At 43.4% G+C, this 18,870-nt stretch overlaps 1 protein-coding gene across 2 annotated transcripts in view; it reads right to left on the bottom strand.

Annotated features, from left to right (window-relative positions):
* Positions 1–9,566, bottom strand: part of LOC138758974 (A disintegrin and metalloproteinase with thrombospondin motifs 6-like) — a 197,027-nt gene extending 187,461 nt beyond the window's left edge. Inside the window, exon 1 of one of the 2 annotated variants that reach the window (XM_069928667.1) lies at positions 9,309–9,566. The gene's annotated coding sequence lies outside the window, so the exon portion shown is untranslated. The remainder of the gene's footprint in view (positions 1–9,308) is intronic. The other variant, XM_069928668.1, reaches the window with a different exon arrangement.
* Between the last annotated feature and the right edge of the window lie 9,304 nt (positions 9,567–18,870).

Genomic DNA, 18,870 nt, shown 5'->3' with positions numbered 1-18,870 from the left:
TCCTCAGACTTGACATCGACATAGCCGCTCTCAGTGAAGTCCGCCTGGCAGATGTAGGCAGCCTCCAAGAACGCGGCGCGGGCTACACACTCTACTGGTCTGGCAAGCCTTCGGATGAACGACGCCTATCTGGTGTAGGCTTCATGGTCAAGAGCTTCATTGCCTCCAAACTCGAAAACCTTCCGACAGGCCTCTCGGACCGAATCATGTCCATGCGACTCCCACTTCAAAACAAGCGTCACATCACCCTCATCAGTGTCTATGCTCCAACCCTCCAGGCGGAACCAGCAGAAAAGAACAAGTTCTACACCGACCTGCGCAACCTCATCCAACGTACCCCTACAGCCGACAAGGTTGTCATCCTGGGCGACTTCAACGCTCGTGTCGGCAAAGACTCAGAAACCTGGCCAGGAATCCTGGGCAAGCATGGCGTCGGCAAGTGCAACGACAATGGGCGCCTCCTGTTGGAGCTCTGCGCAGAACAGCGGCTTGTCATTACAAACACCCTTTTTCAGCAGAGGGACAGCCTTAAGACCACCTGGATGCATCCCCGATCCAAACACTGGCACCTCCTGGACTACATCCTGGTGCGAGAAAGTGACAAACAAGATGTGCTCCACACCAGGGTCATGCCTAGCGCGGAATGCCACACTGACCACCGGCTGGTTCGCTGCAAGCTCAACCTTCACTTCAAGCCAAAGCCCAGGAACAATAAAGCCCCCAGAAAGAGGTTCAATGTTGGAAAACTGCAGTCAGACGAAGCGAGAGGAAACTTCCAGGCAAACCTCAAAGCAAAGCTCGACGTTGCAACCCGCCTCACGGACCCGTCCCCTGAAACCCTCTGGGATCAGTTGAAGACTACCATACTGCAATCCACTGAAGAGGTACTGGGCTTCTCCTCCAGGAAAAACAAGGACTGGTTTGATGAAAACAGCCAGGAAATCCAGGAGCTGCTGGCAAAGAAGCGAGCTGCCCACCAGGCTCACCTTACAAAGCCGTCCTGTCCAGAGAAGAAACAAGCCTTCCGTCGCGCATGCAGCCATCTTCAGCGCAAACTCCGGGAGATCCAAAATGAGTGGTGGACTAGCCTCGCCAAACGAACACAGCTCAGCGCGGACAGTGGCGACTTCAGGGGTTTCTACGAGGCTCTAAAGGCTGTGTACGGCCCCTCACCCCAAGTCCAAAGCCCGCTGCGCAGCTCAGACGGCAAAGTCCTCCTCAGCGACAAGATCTCCATCCTCAACCGATGGTCAGAACACTTCCAATCTCTTTTCAGTACCAACCGCTCAGTCCAAGATTCCGCCCTGCTCCAGCTCCCTCAACAGCCCCTAAGGCTAGAGCTGGATGAGGTTCCCACCCTGGATGAGACATATAAGGCAATCGAACAACTGAAAAGTGGCAAAGCAGCAGGTATGGATGGAATCCCCCCAGAAGTCTGGAAGGCTGGCGGCAAAACTCTGCATGCCAAACTGCATGAGTTTTTCAAGCTTTGTTGGGACCAAGGTAAACTGCCTCAGGATCTTCGTGATGCCACCATCATCACCCTGTACAAAAACAAAGGCGAGAAATCAGACTGCTCAAACTACAGGGGAATCACATTGCTCTCCATTGCAGGCAAAATCTTCGCTAGGATTCTACTAAATAGAATAATAACTAGTGTCGCTGAGAATATTCTCCCAGAATCACAGTGCGGCTTTCGCGCAAACAGAGGAACCACTGACATGGTCTTTGCCCTCAGACAGCTCCAAGAAAAGTGCAGAGAACAAAACAAAGGACTCTACATCACCTTTGTTGACCTCACCAAAGCCTTCGACACCGTGAGCAGGAAAGGGCTTTGGCAAATACTAGAGCGCATCGGATGTCCCCCAAAGTTCCTCAACATGATTATCCAACTGCACGAAAACCAACAAGGTCGGGTCAGATACAGCAATGAGCTCTCTGAACCCTTCTCCATTAACAATGGCGTGAAGCAAGGCTGTGTTCTCGCACCAACCCTCTTTTCAATCTTCTTCAGCATGATGCTGAACCAAGCCATGAAAGACCCCAACAATGAAGACGCTGTTTACATCCGGTACCGCACGGATGGCAGTCTCTTCAATCTGAGGCGCCTGCAAGCTCACACCAAGACACAAGAGAAACTTGTCCGTGAACTACTCTTTGCAGATGATGCCGCTTTAGTTGCCCATTCAGAGCCAGCTCTTCAGCGCTTGACGTCCTGCTTTGCGGAAACTGCCAAAATGTTTGGCCTGGAAGTCAGCCTGAAGAAAACTGAGGTCCTCCATCAGCCAGCTCCCCACCATGACTACCAGCCCCCCACATCTCCATCGGGCACACAAAACTCAAAACGGTCAACCAGTTTACCTATCTCGGCTGCACCATTTCATCAGATGCAAGGATCGACAATGAGATAGACAACAGACTCGCCAAGGCAAATAGCGCCTTTGGAAGACTACACAAAAGAGTCTGGAAAAACAACCAACTGAAAAACCTCACAAAGATAAGCGTATACAGAGCCGTTGTCATACCCACACTCCTGTTCGGCTCCGAATCATGGGTCCTCTACCGGCACCACCTACGGCTCCTAGAACGCTTCCACCAGCGTTGTCTCCGCTCCATCCTCAACATCCATTGGAGCGCTCACACCCCTAACGTCGAGGTACTCGAGATGGCAGAGGTCGACAGCATCGAGTCCACGCTGCTGAAGATCCAGCTGCGCTGGATGGGTCACGTCTCCAGAATGGAGGACCATCGCCTTCCCAAGATCGTATTATATGGCGAGCTCTCCACTGGCCACCGTGACAGAGGTGCACCAAAGAAAAGGTACAAGGACTGCCTAAAGAAATCTCTTGGTGCCTGCCACATTGACCACCGCCAGTGGGCTGATAACGCCTCAAACCGTGCATCTTGGCGCCTCACAGTTTGGCGGGCAGCAGCCTCCTTTGAAGAAGACCGCAGAGCCCACCTCACTGACAAAAGGCAAAGGAGGAAAAACCCAACACCCAACCCCAACCAACCAATTTTCCCTTGCAACCGCTGCAATCGTGTCTGCCTGTCCCGCATCGGACTGGTCAGCCACAAACGAGCCTGCAGCTGACGTGGACTTTTTACCCCCTCCATAAATCTTCGTCCGCGAAGCCAAGCCAAAGAAAGAAGGTGATTTATATGAAGCCATTGGGAAGCTGCTGCAAAACTATGAATTTTGTGACTTGCTCATGAAGATAAATTCTTATTGTTGATTCAGGAAGGGAAAGATAGAGGTGTACATCCAGTGATCATTGAGGATCACAGGTGGAGAGGATGAGCAACTTTAAGTTCTTGAGATCTCAGAAGATCTTTCCTGGACCCAACGCACTAATGGCATCATGAAGAAAGGACACCAGTGGCTCTATCTGATTTATACTGTTGGAACTTTTTTCATGCTGTTTGGTTATGTTTTCATATACAATCTTTTTGGAAGAAAATTCAATTGTTTTTTGAATACCTGTTTAAGATTAAAATAGTTTTAGATCCAACAGTATTTTTATTGGGTAGTTTGCAACCTTTGAAAGGTTTGAGATTAGATAAGTTTCAGCTGGCTTTTGTATATTTAGCTTTATCCTTAGTGAAAAAATGTATTGCTAGTACGTGGAAAGATACAAATATGATTGATATTAATAGATGGCATAATGAGATGAATATTGTTTAATAATGGAAAAAATTATGTATGTTTTGCATGATAATTATAATTTTTTTATTAATAAGTTGCTGTTATACTCAGAATATTTACATTTCAATTTATATTGATTAGAATTTAATATGGATATTTAACTTTTTCTTTAATATTCTCTTTTTTCTGGCTCTCCATAGGAGAGTTGGCTGAAGGGAGGGGTTCTTTTCTTTTTTTCTATATATAAAAAAAAGTTCATGTTTTAATTGCTGCATATGTCTATATATTATTTGTTTTTTGAACGAATAAATAAAGTTTAAAAAAATAACGCAAATCTCCCTCTTCTCCGGTGGTCTTTATCTACATCTCCTCCTACCTAGATAAGGCAGACAAAATACTGAAGGACTCAATCGCACTCCAGAAATACCCACTTCTCCCACTTCTCATTTGGAACCCACCAAGAATAGTTTCTCACCCACAGTCATTAGTCTCCTCAATTAAACACCATAATAGTGTTGTCATGATACCATTCTTGGTGAGAATTGATTTTTTTTTCATGGCAATTCTAAACTCTGTAAATGTGTTCTTTACATTGCTGTATGAATGTTAAGAAGAACCCTTCTTTCCATACTAAAAAAAACTTGAAATTCTGAGCACTGGTGTCAATTCAATACTCAGCATGTGCTTGTCCTGTGCAGACTGATGGGATTAGTTTAATTTGGAATCCATAGTTACCACATACATCATCGGCCAAAAGGTCTATTTCTCTATTGGGACTCTTCTGATCTAGGTTTTCCATTACATTTTGGTCATGAACAAAACTCATGATCAAATTGAAGGATCTGGGATTCTGTTGGTCCCTTTGCAATTGGATCCTTGACTGGAATCAGCAACATCACCTTCCTCCAAACGGTATCCCAAGCCCTCTACTCTGATTAATAGCCAAGTGCGGTTCCATCTCAGTCAACAAATTCGTTGAAGACACCATTATTTTTGGCTGCATTACTGGAATACAGGAGGGAGATCAGGGATTTGGTTGGGTGGCATAAGAACAATCAATGTCACCAGGACCAAGGACCTTATTAGTAATATTACAAAGGAGAAGCCAAGGGACTGTTCACCTGCTTGCACTGATGGCACGGAAGGGTAGTGGGGTTAGAATCTTCAAGTTACTGGAATCCATATTTCGGACAGCCTCAACTGAATAAGCACACTGCAGCTACCATGAAGAAGGCAAACCAATGCCTCAACTTTCTCTGAGGAGATTTGCCATGTTGTTAAATAGTCCATCAAACCTACAGGTACACAGCAAAAAGTAAACTAATAGGCTGCCCAGGAATGCAGAATGCTCCAAAAGGTAACAAATGCACTCATAGGTTCCAAAACCTCCTATCCATTGAATGCATCAATGTGAAGATCTACCTCAAGAAGGCAGCCAGTGTCACAAAAGGATACCCCATTATTCTGATCACAATTTTTTCTTACTGCAGAAGATACAAAAGCTTGAAAGTCAGTATCTCAAGATCCAAGAACAGTTTTCTTCCTATCAGGCTCTTGATCCTCCCCTTGTTGCACTAATCATGTACTCCTCCAAGACCAAAAGAGGACTGGTGTACCATTGCCAGATCACTTTTTTTGAATTAGTGTAACTGTGAATATTTATGATCTAATTTTTGTTATTTTCATTCAATTAAGTATTATGTAGTTGTTTTTTCCATTGTTCCTGTCAGGTTTTGCAGCAAGCAAGAGTTTTATCATATTTCAAGAGGTCTCACCATCTTCTCAAGAACAATTTGGAATAGGCCTCCAGTGTCCACTGGAGGAGGTAGATTGACAGAAGCTGTTTGAGGACAAAAATAAAATTACCTCTGACATGGGGAAAAACACAAAAAATGCTGGAGGAACTCAGCTGGTCATGTAGCATAATGACTCATGAAAGCAAGGTAGGCCAAAAGGCCAGACCCTGCTCTATGTTCTAAGATGACAAGGAAATAGAAATGTTAATATACTGCAAGGTCGCTAAAACCATTAGAAGGATTCACAGCTTATTTGCCCAGGCCTCATCACCTCCTCTGCATCAACAATTTGACTAAGTTTTTTTTTAAAAAGAAATACCTCCAGTAACCTACCCTCCACAATCTTCCAGGTCAGAAAATTCAAAAGATTCACCATGCTCTGTGAGAAGCTCCTAAACACCTGAATTCTAAAGTACTGTCTTTATGTTTTAAATAGGTCCATTCAAGATTCTTCTACTGATGGAAACATCTCAGTCTACTGTGTCATGCCCCTATGAATTTTACAAGTTTCAGTAAGATCACCATTTACTCAAAAGAAAATGAATCCAATTTCTTGTGCAGTTCATAGCAGAACACTCGCATCCAATAAATTTGCTAGGTAAATCTCTTTTGGATTGTCTCCAATATTAGTATCTCCTTTTATAAATAAGAGAACCAAAACTTTATTAACATTCTGCAAATGAACATGTCAGAACTTGAATTTTATATATATATATATTTTTTAAATTAGAAGGGAAGACATTACCTTGCATGACAAGATCAGTTGGTAGCCAGCAGTTTTTTGGGGTTTTTTTTTCACTAAATGGAAAAAACTTCACTAAGCATGTCACAATTTAACCAGTAATATAGAGCTCAAGTCCTACTTTCTGAAGTAGTGGTAAAGTGTCTCAACATGGCAATACCTGATACAACCCTTACATTGTGTTTTGCACATCATGACTACTTTCTTTTTCAGTCAGATGCAAGTGCAAATGTCACCAAATGAAAAGGAAGGAGGTTTAGCTGCACTATCAGGAGTACTGCATGTGGCTCTGATCTCCACATTGGTTGGTGTTTGGTCCACTACGTTTCACATTTTACATAAATGATTTAGTTAACAGAATTGATGGCTTTATGGCCTAGTTTGCAGGTGATACAAGGTGAAGGGGTGGGTAGTGATGAAGAACCAGGAAGTCTGCAGAGGGACTTGGACAGGTTGAAAGAAGGAGCAAAGGAGAGGCCGATGGAATACAGTACATGAAGCAAATGCAATATTAGCATCCAGTTCACAACTAAACTGACAAGCAAAGAGGCAATACTGAGATTTTACAAAATGTTAATCAGACCACATTTGGAATATTGAGCAGTTTTGAGCCCCATATCCAAGGAAGGATATGCTTGCATTGGAAGGTTCAGAGGAGGTTTGAGAATAGTCTGAAGGATGAGGTGGTTAACATACAAGGAGCACTTGATGGCTCTAGGCCCGTAATTGTATGTGTTTAGAAGGATGAGGGATGATGGATGCGAGATTAAAACTAGGGGAAATAGCATCAAGATTTGTGGGACGAGATTTAAGACAGGTGAAGAACTAATTCTCCCATAGAAGAGTGAATCTGTGGAATTCTCTGCCCAAGGAATGAACAAAGGCTGCCTCATTAAATACTTAAGACACAGATGTTTGTATCATTGGAGAAGTTGAAGCTTATGGGGGAAAAAAGGAAGCCAAGTCCACAGCCAAATCAGCCATGATCTTATTGAATGGCAGAATTGGCTTCTTGTATTCCCGCCCTCAAAAAAAAAATCACTCTTACCAATGTTATTGCAACACTAGCTCTTTAAAATCTATTTCCTTGAACTCATTAACTATGGTTCTAATCAAAGTGAAATATTTTTGACCTGGCTACATTTTCCAGAGTGTTTTGGTTTATTATTCTTGGTCACGTCAGACGCAAAGGTTTTGCCTCCCAGCTTTTGCTCATGTTCATTAGTTCATTTCTGAAGGAGTAGAACGTCCCAGAACACCACCAGAGACGAGGAGGATTCTCCCCCCCAAAACTGCATGCCATTATACTTGCATTTTTGAAAAATAATATTGACAAATTAAGGGCAGATATTTTTAGTTAAATGTAATTACATCTGGGGAAAGTCAATTATCCAACAATTACAGGAGATAGGGAAAACAGAAGAAGATTTTTGTGCAGACCTGAAATAACTTTCCCATCCACAAAACCTGGGACACCGCAGTCAATATTCCTGATCAATTAGTTGTTTCTATGTGCCATATATAATAATCTAAACACAAATAACAACAATTTAAAATAGGAGCAGCTGTTAAATAAGAATTAATCTCAGATTCAAACTATGGAGTTAAAAGTAAAGTAACTTTGTCTGAAACTAATTGAATGCCCTTTCCAGTCAGAATCGTGGAATATACTGTACTGTTGAGTATTCAGTCTTGGCTACATTTGGAAGACTGACACCTTGAATAACCTTTTGTTATAAGCATTTTGCCACAAGGTCAGAAGAACAGAATCTCCCCCCCCCCCCCCCCCCACACCCCCGGATATCTCCTTTCCAAAAAGCTGGTAACTGTTACAGGGAGCTAAAGATGAATTTATCATTGCACATGAAGCTTATCTGCACAAAATAATAAAGTTACTATCTAGTCAAGTGCATTCCTGAATTTGATTTAGAAATGCTTCAAGATCCAAAAAAGCAGACACTGAAAAAAAAATGAAGATAATTATCATAATGGTAAATAACTTGGAACAACACATTTACAGACAAAACTGTGTTAAGTCCCAGCTGGTGGCCGTCAGCCAGCTGTATCTGAAGGTAATGGGGAGCAGATGGAGAAATAATTTGTCTGAAAAGGCAAGTTCCAAGAGGCCTCCTAGAGAATGAAATGGAAATTGAGCAATTTTTTTTTTCAGTATTTTCACGGAGATGTGCAGTGATTTTTTTCAAATAATTTGTTCTAACATTCATTCTGCACACATCATGCAACACTTCTTGCTAAAAGACATCTTCCATTTGATCTGTGAAGCCTGTCCTGGAAAATGCATTTTAATCTTTATTCAACCTTTATGCATACATGTGTAAACGTTAATACAGAAAAATGAAATCCCTGAAACGCTATTTGTGCAAATACATTTCAATAATTCACATCAAAATAGAGATTGAACTTTAACAATAGTTAATTCATACAGTTTATCGTTCCTGTAGCTGTCATTACAGTCTAGAGCTAGAACAACATTGTTAATAGAAAAGAAAAAAAACGAATTATTAGCTCTTTAGTAACATTTCAGTCGTGATTTCACATACAGAATATAAAATATATTCGTCGACCTATTCCCAGACAGGAGTATGAAATGTTTGGCACAGGTTAAACTTGACCCAGACTACTTGGCTCTCAGCCACTTTAAGTGCTTGCCGGTTGCCTGGACGCATTTGCAGAATTAAAAACAAGATGTGACTTTAAGTGGGGGGGGGGGCTTGGTGATAGGAGGGTGGTGGTGGTGGGGGGGGGGGGTCTTTTTCTCGCAGCGGCTGCATTGAGTTTGAGAAGCGAAGGGTGGCCTGTGACGGTCTGGCGAGAAAGACAGCGGTCAGCAGCGCGGCGGGGTCGAGAGGCTGGACGCGCGGGAGGGGGCGCAGCACCTGTCTGTCGGTGGGGGGCTGGGGCGATGAAGCGTGGCACGGCTCCCTCCACAAGTGACAGCCACGCAACGACAGCGCCGAGACTGGAGCTGCAGGCGGGCCAGGTCCCCCCCCCCCCCCCACCCCACACCACCACCATACCCACCCCCCCTTCCTTCCCCCTTCCCCCTTCCCCCTTCCCCCCTCCCTCCCTCCCTCCCCTCCCTCCTCCCCAACACCATTCACACCTCGCCATGAGCACCGGTTCGGCGCAAGGACCGAGGCAAGTCCACCTCTCTGTGGCGCCGTCCTCACACGATGGGACTGACTTGGAGAGCACGACATACTCCACCTTTCTGGCGGCTCTTGGCAACTTCTCCTCGGCCTCACTCGCTGGCTGCGGCCGCTTGCTGGGGCAGCTCCATGGGGAGGTCGGCAGCTGGGACAACGGGACCGGTGTCGTCAGGAGCCAACCTCTCGCTTTCACCTCCCCGCGCCCTGAGCCACCTTCTTCAAACAGACCACATTGGGACAGCGGCACGTGCGGCGTGATGACGTCGCCGCGCCTCGCGCCGTGCCCGAGCGTGCCCGGGGAAGACTCGGGCGCTCCCCGCCGAGGGGGCGGGGCGGGGGCGGGGGAAAAGACCGCGTAAAAAAGGCGGGAAAGGCGAGGAGCTCAGGTGACAGGCCAGCGAGGGGCTCTGTGGCTGAAGGGCGCACGCGCAGGCGGCGAGCTGATGGCAACTTGTGGGGCGAGAGACCCGCGATGGCTGCGGGCGACTTGCGGTCAAAGGATTCAGACCAGGCTGTTGGAGAGTGGTTCACGAGAACCAGGCACTGGAACAGGGATGCAAGGGGATGCTGAGGGCACTGAAGGCTTCCTGATGAGGGGACTTTCTTTTGCCTCTCTTTCTCTGATTGTAAGGGGAGCCACTCAATGCTAATGGAAAACCTTTATTTGCCATTTGGCAGCCTAAGGTAATTTTATGTAATATTACATTTCTATTTTAGTATATGACATGGTATCTGATCTGATGTGATTGGATGCAGATGGGAGCCAAGTCGTCTGAGTCCAAGCAGGGTTCTGGTCAGCAAGACCAGAAAGGGGCTCTATGGCCACACACTTCATTGCCAACCCTCATTCACATGAATCCTATTTTATTTTCTCCGCCTTTCTGCCCCTTCCCACTTTGCTCATTTACCCTCTGGGGGCACTCGACAGCTGCCAATTCACCTGCAAACCCACAGGTCTTTGAAATGTGGGAGGGAGCTAGAGAACCCATGTGATGACAAAGGAATCTTGCAAATTTCACAGGCTGCACTGGAGGTCAGGATCACTGGGGCTGTGAGCCCAGGCCTATTGATGAGCACTGCCACCTAAAGATTCTGATTTGGGTAGTGAAATCATAATTCTTTTGTTGTTACTGGTAGATTTTTCAACTTTAGAACCTCAGAGAAAACACAGCAGGATAATGCTTCTGAAATAAGTCTGTGATATTGGATCAGTTAGGATAGATGTCCAAATGCTGACCAACGGTGTCTGAAGTAGGTCCTTAGACTGTGTGTGTTAATAATCTCTCGGACACAGCAGGTTTGGTCCACGTGTCATCACGTCAGTGGTCGATAATCGACCACTGAGGTGATGACACGTGGACCAAACCTGCTGTGTCTGAGAGATTATTATTGTTAAGCATAAGACTGGGTCATGGACTATCTCTGTGCAGACAAAATCCTAGTGTACATTGTACATAAGTAAGGTTTTGTCTATGGATCAATCTTCTCATTCATGATTTATTACTGCACCCTATGACTAACAAGCTTTCTGCTGGAATTATACTAACCTACTGGACAAACTAAATCTACAAGATGAATGTCAAAACTGCTCAACCTTTGTTATCTCTACCTCAGAACCATAATCAATTGAACGGGGTTGGTTTTAAAAATCAGGAGGTTTTGTTCTGATTGCGCAAAGTGGTGATCAGTACTTGCAGTTTTGGTTGTTTTACTGAATAAAAGATGCATTTTAAATTTAGACATACATAGCAGTAACAGGCCATTGCGACCTGGACCTTTGAACCCATGCTGCCGAAATGCACCAATTAGCCTAAAGCCCCCATATATTTTTGAAGGGTGGGAGGAAAGTGGAGCATCCGGAGGAAACCCACGCAGATGCAGGAAAAAATGTACAGACCCCTTCCAGACAATGGCAGATTCGAACCTCGATCACTGACACTGAAATAGTATTGTGTTGACCATGCCTCCTATAGTAGCATTGCAGATAGTACAAAGGAAAGTCAATGTCAGTCCCAATCCCTGAAAACTAACTCCCCAAGTATTTCTGGTCCAAATGGTGATCCTGTCCTTTGATTCTTAGAATACAAAGGCCTACCTACCATTCCTGGTCTTGAGTCCCCTCCTGCTTCTGTCAGAAACCATGGCTCTAATGCCACCCATCTTATGGCCACTGTACATACCCTATCTCACAATCCCAGCCATCAAAAGGCTATGAAAATAGACCACACCTTTTCACTTTCAAGGCCTAAGACCACTGATGCAAGTGGTGCTTTCTGTTAGGGCCACTGTTTTGCTGGCCTAGCTTACCCATAATGGTGTATGTAGAATCAAAGGAATGTGAATGTTTATAAAGTAAGCTTGGTGGAATGTCATCAAAGATCTTTGGTGAATGGGAATGTTATGGAGTAATTCTGTAAGAATAGAGCTATAATGAATAGAGTGGTGTTACGAGCCCAGAGGACCCCAAAACCCAGCAGCAATAGATATTTACCAAGACAAATGATTATTTAAACAAAAGTTGCTTTTAATTATCTTTAAACATGAAAACAGATTCACACTTTAACTTATCACTATTGACTTAACTAACCTAACTTAATCCCCTTCTAATTCTAAGCGCACATGTATGTAATGTGTGTGTAAGTTCAGAGAAGTTCTTTGGTTCACAGTTCAATCTCACTTCTCATTTCTCCAAGTTCACTGGTTGCAGGCAATTCTTATACTGTGCACAGAATTTAACATTTATAAAGTTCACCAGGCTTTGGTGCTTGAAAGGTAAATGGTTACTGCTCAGAAAGTTTATTGTCAGTTTTCAAAGTGAGATTTGTTGTTCCAGGACAGCCACAACTGATTTACTTTTTAATCAGCCACTTCAGTGTCTTGCTGACGAAACTTGCCCCCTCAGGGTTCTCCAGATGATAACCTCTTTCTTTCAGATCATCACAGAGTGCCTTTTTGTTTATCTTATTTCAAGTGAAACATTAGACAGCCAGTCCTCTCCTCTTGCATGAAACACAAGGACTTTGAGCTGGCTGAACTAAGCACTCACAGCCTGTCTTCCAAATGGTGTTTTCCACAAGCTTGCCAGCTTGTCCTCTTCCATTCCCAGCTGCTGTAACACCAGACTGATTTCTCCCCCTCTCTCCCCCTCTCTCCCCCTCTCTCCCCCTCTCTCCCCCTCTCTCCCCCTCTCTCCCCCTCTCTCCCCCTCTCTCCCCCTCTCTCTCCCTCTCTCTCCCTCTCTCTCCCTCTCTCACACATACGAAATGCCTGTTTGACTCTCTCTGCTTGTGAATCCACATGACCCTCCTAGAACAGCAAGATACCCTCCAGGCTGTTTGCGGCTCCGACAAGCTCTTTCATCTGTTGGCTTTTTGTAAACAACAATCTATTAGTGAAGCCTCTTGGGCACTCTCCAAAGATTTTGCAAAGACTGTTAGCCCCTGTCATGTCTAGCATTAACAGAGCTCTAGTATTTTAAGTAAGATTTGTTTTAAACCTTACTTTAGTGTATGTGACCTACACTAAAAAAGTTCAACTTTTTTTCAGTTAGCCAAGCTCTGAAGCTCTTAAAGCTATGCTTTGATTGGAGATTTATCTTTATTTCAAATTAAAGCATTCCTTGTTTTCAAAAAATATCCTGATTTTTAATTAAATATACATTAACCCAAAAGCAAGAATTATGACATTTAAAATGTTTGTAAACAATCTTAGTTTTCTCTTTTAATAAAGAACAGTTGTTCTTGCTCTGGTGATTTTCTATGTGAAATTCAATACAAAATTGGATGAGCTGATGTGTGTCCTATTCCCTACAACTCCACTACAAGCTGATACATTTTGAGGATACCACATACTCAGAATGCACAGATATGATTGAAACATCACTTAATTAATTGTGGACAAGTTTAAAACAAAATAAGCTGAGACTTAAGTTTATGAACCTTAAAATAAAGTATTTAATGTAAGATACTAAAGGACAAAAGTTCAACGATGACATTTTGCAACATCAAAAAAATATTTCGTTTCATTCTTCTTTTGGATTAATGGAAAGATAATGGCTGAAAATGTTCAGAAAACACTTTGGGCAATCTGAAGAGAAAATATAATGCAGTGTGAATAATAGACCAAGCAGATTCAAATTCAAGATTCCTTAATTCTCTTTGAAAGATGACAGATATAACATGCCCAGTGCATTGAATAATGCTGAATTTCTGTTAAAACGCCATCTCCTGGAATCAATGGGGAATAGTTTCAGGTAAAAGTAGAAAATAGTTAAGATTTTTAATAAGATTGCATCAAGAACTGTGTACACCTAGATTATTCAATGGAAAAGTGAGCAGGGACACTGAACTTTAGCAACTTATGTAGACATCATGGGCCTGAAGTGAATTGAAGTTGCATTTTTTTTGGACATACCAAGGCTATTCAAGCCTCTAATATGGCAGGCAAAAAGTGTATGCTAAATACAAGGAAGTACATTCGTTGTCAGTTTGCTTGGCACAATGGAAAGAATAGCGACTAAGAATGAAATGAATACTAACCTCATATCCTGTACAAATAAGGAATGTAATGCCTGGGATGCTAATGTTTCCAGCTATTTATATTTTTATTTCATGATTCCAACATCTGCAAGATTTTGCTTTCTATCCATTTGGTTTGGTATATTGCTAACCAATATGCACCAAAATTTTGAACTAACTATCCTGGTAGAAAAATCCAGTTATTTATTCAGTTATATATTAACGAGGTATTGATTACCAGAGAAATGTAATATCATCACAGGAAGAGTTTTAAGAGAGATGTCAACAAGCTAAGATTTCTCTACTTTATTATATGCCCTATATTTGACCAATTATCCTATCCACTGTCCGTTTATGAATGTTCTCCTCATCCTCACTGTATTTATGTCATTAGTAAATTTGTTTACATTATCACTGAATGTCTTCATCTAAGCCATTAAATAAAATAAAATAAATCAGGCTTAAATGCCATACACAGCTTCTTCTTCTACCCTCCCACCTGTATCCATCTATTTCCTCTGTGTTCCTTCTGCCTACTCTGCCCCCCCCCCCCCACCCATCTTTTTATTCAGGCATCTGATTTTCAGCACTCTGAAAAAGAGCTCAGGCCCCAAATGTCGACTGTTATTTGCTTTCAACGGATGCTGCTTGAGCTACTGAGTTTCTCCAGCACTTTCGTGCACTAGGCTTAAATACCAGGAAGTTAAAGAAAAGTAATCTTCTGCAGCAAAACTGCAGCTTATTAGTTTTCCTACAGAGACAATTTAAAACCATCCATGAGTCAATTTTTATAAAAAATAATTATGTTTGAATTTCTTTTTCAGTTTATTCTAAAACTTTGATTTTGCTTCAAATTTAAGAAAAGCTAACTAGTGTAGTGTTCATGCGATGTGAGCATGGAGAAGGACGATATGCACAACAAAGCCTTCGAAAACGAGACTGGTTTATTGCTCTGGCCATCATGCTTATATGGACCCCTGGCCGTGACATCAGGGCCCCACATTTTCAGAGCACCAGCCTGGGATTGGCTGGCTTCCCCACCAGAGTTCCCCTTATTCCCGCCATGCCGAGGTCACCTGAGACGATGGCCAGTGTCACCCCCAGGTCTACGCAGTTGCCATTTTGCAGGCTCTGCTTGCAACCACTACATGACCCCCACCCCCCCTCCCCCACCCCTCCCAACTGGGCCATAGTGACGCTATGATGGCACAACTCCCAGGAGCCATCGAACTGGCCATATGATGTCAGTGTCATGTTGAGCGCATGATTCTGACTATTAAAAGGTGGCATAGGTGATGAAGAGTAAATCCATTTGATTTCATCACATCCACTGTGATTCCAGTGGCTACAATTGGTGACCCTGACGAGTCCAAAAATATATTTTTGGACAAACACAGGGTCTGCAGCCATTGCTGGGAAGCTACCACCAGTCTGAAGCACAATTTCACCTTCACAAAGTCGAATTGGACACCACTCGTTATTACCATCTTGTCAGTGCCCTGGACCAGGCTGTCACTAAGAGGGTCGGCGACTTCCTAAGGGATCCACCACATACCAGCAAGTATGATGCTTTAAAAGCACTTTTATTACGTGTATATGGTATGTCCCATAGAGAATGGGCAGCAAAACATTTTGATGGGTTGGGAAACCACGCCCCTTCAAAACTAATGGATGAAATGCTGTTCCTGGCAGCTGGCGAAAGGAACAGCATTTTTAGAACTGCCCTTTTTAGAACAAATACCTAATATTAGGCTCTTGTTATCAAAGTGTTCATTTGGAGACCCAAGGGCTGTAGCGGCAGAGGGAGACATTCGATAACTGGCTAAAAAGAACAGCAAAGAAAGACAAATTACACAACCAACGCCTCTGATATTGACCTCAGGTCACACTCTTAGCACATCACTCCCTATAAGCAGGCAAAGCCCCAAGATAAGTCAAGAAAGGAGCCTTGAACATCTTGTCTTGGTGTTATTACCACAGGCGTTGGGGAATAAATGCCTGCAGGTGTCTTCCACCCTGCCCATTTGCAGGAAACACACAGGCCAACGTCAGTAAGGGCTGCGGCGATTGCCAAGAAACCCTCGAGCCTATTGTATATATGTGACCAGTTGTCCCAGTGAAAATTTCTGGTGGACATGGGTTCAGACGTTAGTCTATTTCCACCCACCAGTTTTGACACGCCATCCTACATGGACCAGAAACTTTGAGCAGTTAACAGTTCCAACATTCTGACTTTTGGCACCAGGAAGATGAATGTCAAGTTCGAGAATCACCTCTACACTTGGCCATTTATTATAGCAGCAGTATCCTGACCTTTGCTTGGTGCAGATTTTCTTCAGGCTCATTCATTCCTCCTCGACTTAAAAGGGTGTCAGCTAATAGATGGAACTACTTTTCAGAGTATTCCTCTGGCAGATGCCTAAACCCTTGCTCTGCCTTCAAACATTAGGTAAACCACTAAATGAATTCTTCAAGTTGTTGGAAGATTTCCCTGAGATTGCTACCCTACAATTTTCTGCCTCCACTACAAGCATGGTGTTACTCATTGCATTTGTGCTAAGGGCCTTCCTGTCCATGCTAAAGTGCGCCACTTACCTCCAGAAAAGCTGCGCTTAGCTAAGTAAGAGTTTGCCATGATGGAAGAACTAGACATAATTCATAGGTCCAACAGTCCCTAGGCATCTCCATTACATATGGTCCTGAAACACAATGGAGGTTGGCGACCTTGTAGAGATTACAGGCGTTTTCATGATGCCACCATCCCGGATCATTATCCAATTCCTCATATTCAGGATTTCTCAGCTAATTTTCATGGAACAAAGATCTTCTCCAAAATAGACGGTGCATGGTTAGAAGACATTCCAAAAACAGCAATAATTACCCCATTTGGGTTGTTCGAATTTTTACAAATGCCATTCGGATTAAAGAATGCCACTCAATCATTTCATCGGGTGATGGATGCCTTAGGATGTGGTATGACCAATGTCTTAATTTACTTTGACGACATTTTAGTGGCCAGTGGGACTAAGGAAGAACATTTGGAACATCTTCGTACACTTTTTATTCATCTTCAAAAGTTTGGACTGATCAATCTGGATAAATGCATTTTTGGACAAGAAATTATTGATTTCTTGGGCATAGGATTACTCAGGAAGGCGTGACTCCACTGAATACCCAAAGTTGAGGCAATTTCCAAGTACTCAAGACCTCCTAAGGTTAAAGGTCTGCAAGAATTCTTGGGAATGGTACATTTTTACCATTGGTTTCTTCCAAGAGTAGCTCATATCATGAAGCCTCTTTTCGATTTACTGTCCGGAAATGCCAGAACCATCCTTTTGACTGAAGAGGGAACCAATGCCTTCTTGAAGATGAAAGATTTGTTGACTCATGCCACTATGCTCGGCTACCCAGTTTTAAATGCAACCACTGCGCTTTCTACAGATGCTTCCAGCATGGACGTAGGAGGTGCACTTCATCAATATGTCAACAGGCAATGGAAACTGTTAGCATTCTTCACCCGCCATCTTCATGAAGCAGGGAATAAATACAGTGCTTTTCATGAGGAGCTTTTAGCCATTTACTTGTCTATTTAACACTTCTGGGTTTTTTTTTGAGAGGAGAGATTTTACTATGTCCACCAACCACAAGCCCTTAACATTTGCATTTTCCAAAGTCGCAGAGCCCTGGTCAGCTCGACAACGACGGCAATTATCATTTATTTCAGAATTCTCCACAAAAATACCACATATTTCTGGAAAAGACATTGTAGTAGCTGATGCACTTTCCTGCTCTGCTCCACTTGAGGTTTCGTCTGTAGATCAAGATACTGATCTACAGTACCTTGGCTGCGGCCCAAGAACATGACCATGAGATGAATGCTTATCAGACTGCAATCGCGAACCTGCAATTGAAAGATGTCCAGTTTGGAGTTAATGAAAACTACTTCTCTGTGATATATCAATGGGACACCCATGCCCAGTTTTTCCGGCATCATGGAAACGTGGAGAATTTGACTCTGTGAATGGTTTCTCACATTCATTGATTAGATCGACCATTCGTATGATTTTGGACAGGCTTGTGTGGCATGGTCTTAAAAAAGATATTACAGAAATGGCAAAGTCCTGCATTGCCTGCCAAAAGCAAAAGTTCAGCGGCATCACTGCAGTCCTTCCCGGCAGTTGCTCACCATTTTGCTCATGTCCACTTGGACATCGTTGTTCCGCTTACTGTTTCAAGAGGATACTGTTATCTTTTTACAGTAATAGACAGGTTTACATGATGACCTGAGGCCATTCTTATGATAGATGCTACAACAGGTAAGTATTGAGGCATTCCTCAGTTCCTTAGTTTACCAGTGCATGTTACTTCAGATCAAGGACCACAATTTAGTTCCTCACTGTGGACAGCCATATCTCGCTTTCTCAGTACAACAATTCATCACATGAATGCCTATCATCCCCAGGCCAATGGAATGGTGGGAAAATTTCATCGATATCTCAAGTTAGCATTGATGGTTCGGATAGATGGCCTGAACTGGGCCGATGAACAACTCCAAAGGAGGAACTCCAAAATTCACCTGCAGAGCTCATGTATGGTGCACCATTGGTGGTTCCAGGGAAGTTTGACCCCTACTATTCCAACTCCAGCGATGATCCTAAGGAACTGTTGAGCAGGCTAAGGGAGAACATAGGAAAATTGACCCCTATACCACCATCATCACATAGAGAACACTGTTGTGCCAGAAGACCTTTAAAAACTGCGAATATGTCTGTCTGAAGGGGAATGTTTGGTCAACCTTTACAGACGCCTTATGAAGGACCTTATAAGATACTCAGACAAACTAGGTCGATCTGTATTTTGGACATTGGAGGGAAGCCAGTCTTTCACCATCAGCAAGCTTAAACCAACTCATATGGACATACTCCCCGCTGCAGCAGCCAACAGTCTGTCGGAGAGGATGACAACCTAAAAAGACAGACAAACCTTTCTGCTGGTTTTG

The sequence above is a fragment of the Narcine bancroftii genome, chromosome 3 (genome assembly GCF_036971445.1).
Source record: "Narcine bancroftii isolate sNarBan1 chromosome 3, sNarBan1.hap1, whole genome shotgun sequence".
NCBI classification, from domain to species: domain Eukaryota; kingdom Metazoa; phylum Chordata; class Chondrichthyes; order Torpediniformes; family Narcinidae; genus Narcine; species Narcine bancroftii.
This window is presented reverse-complemented; position numbering and strand designations above follow the sequence as displayed.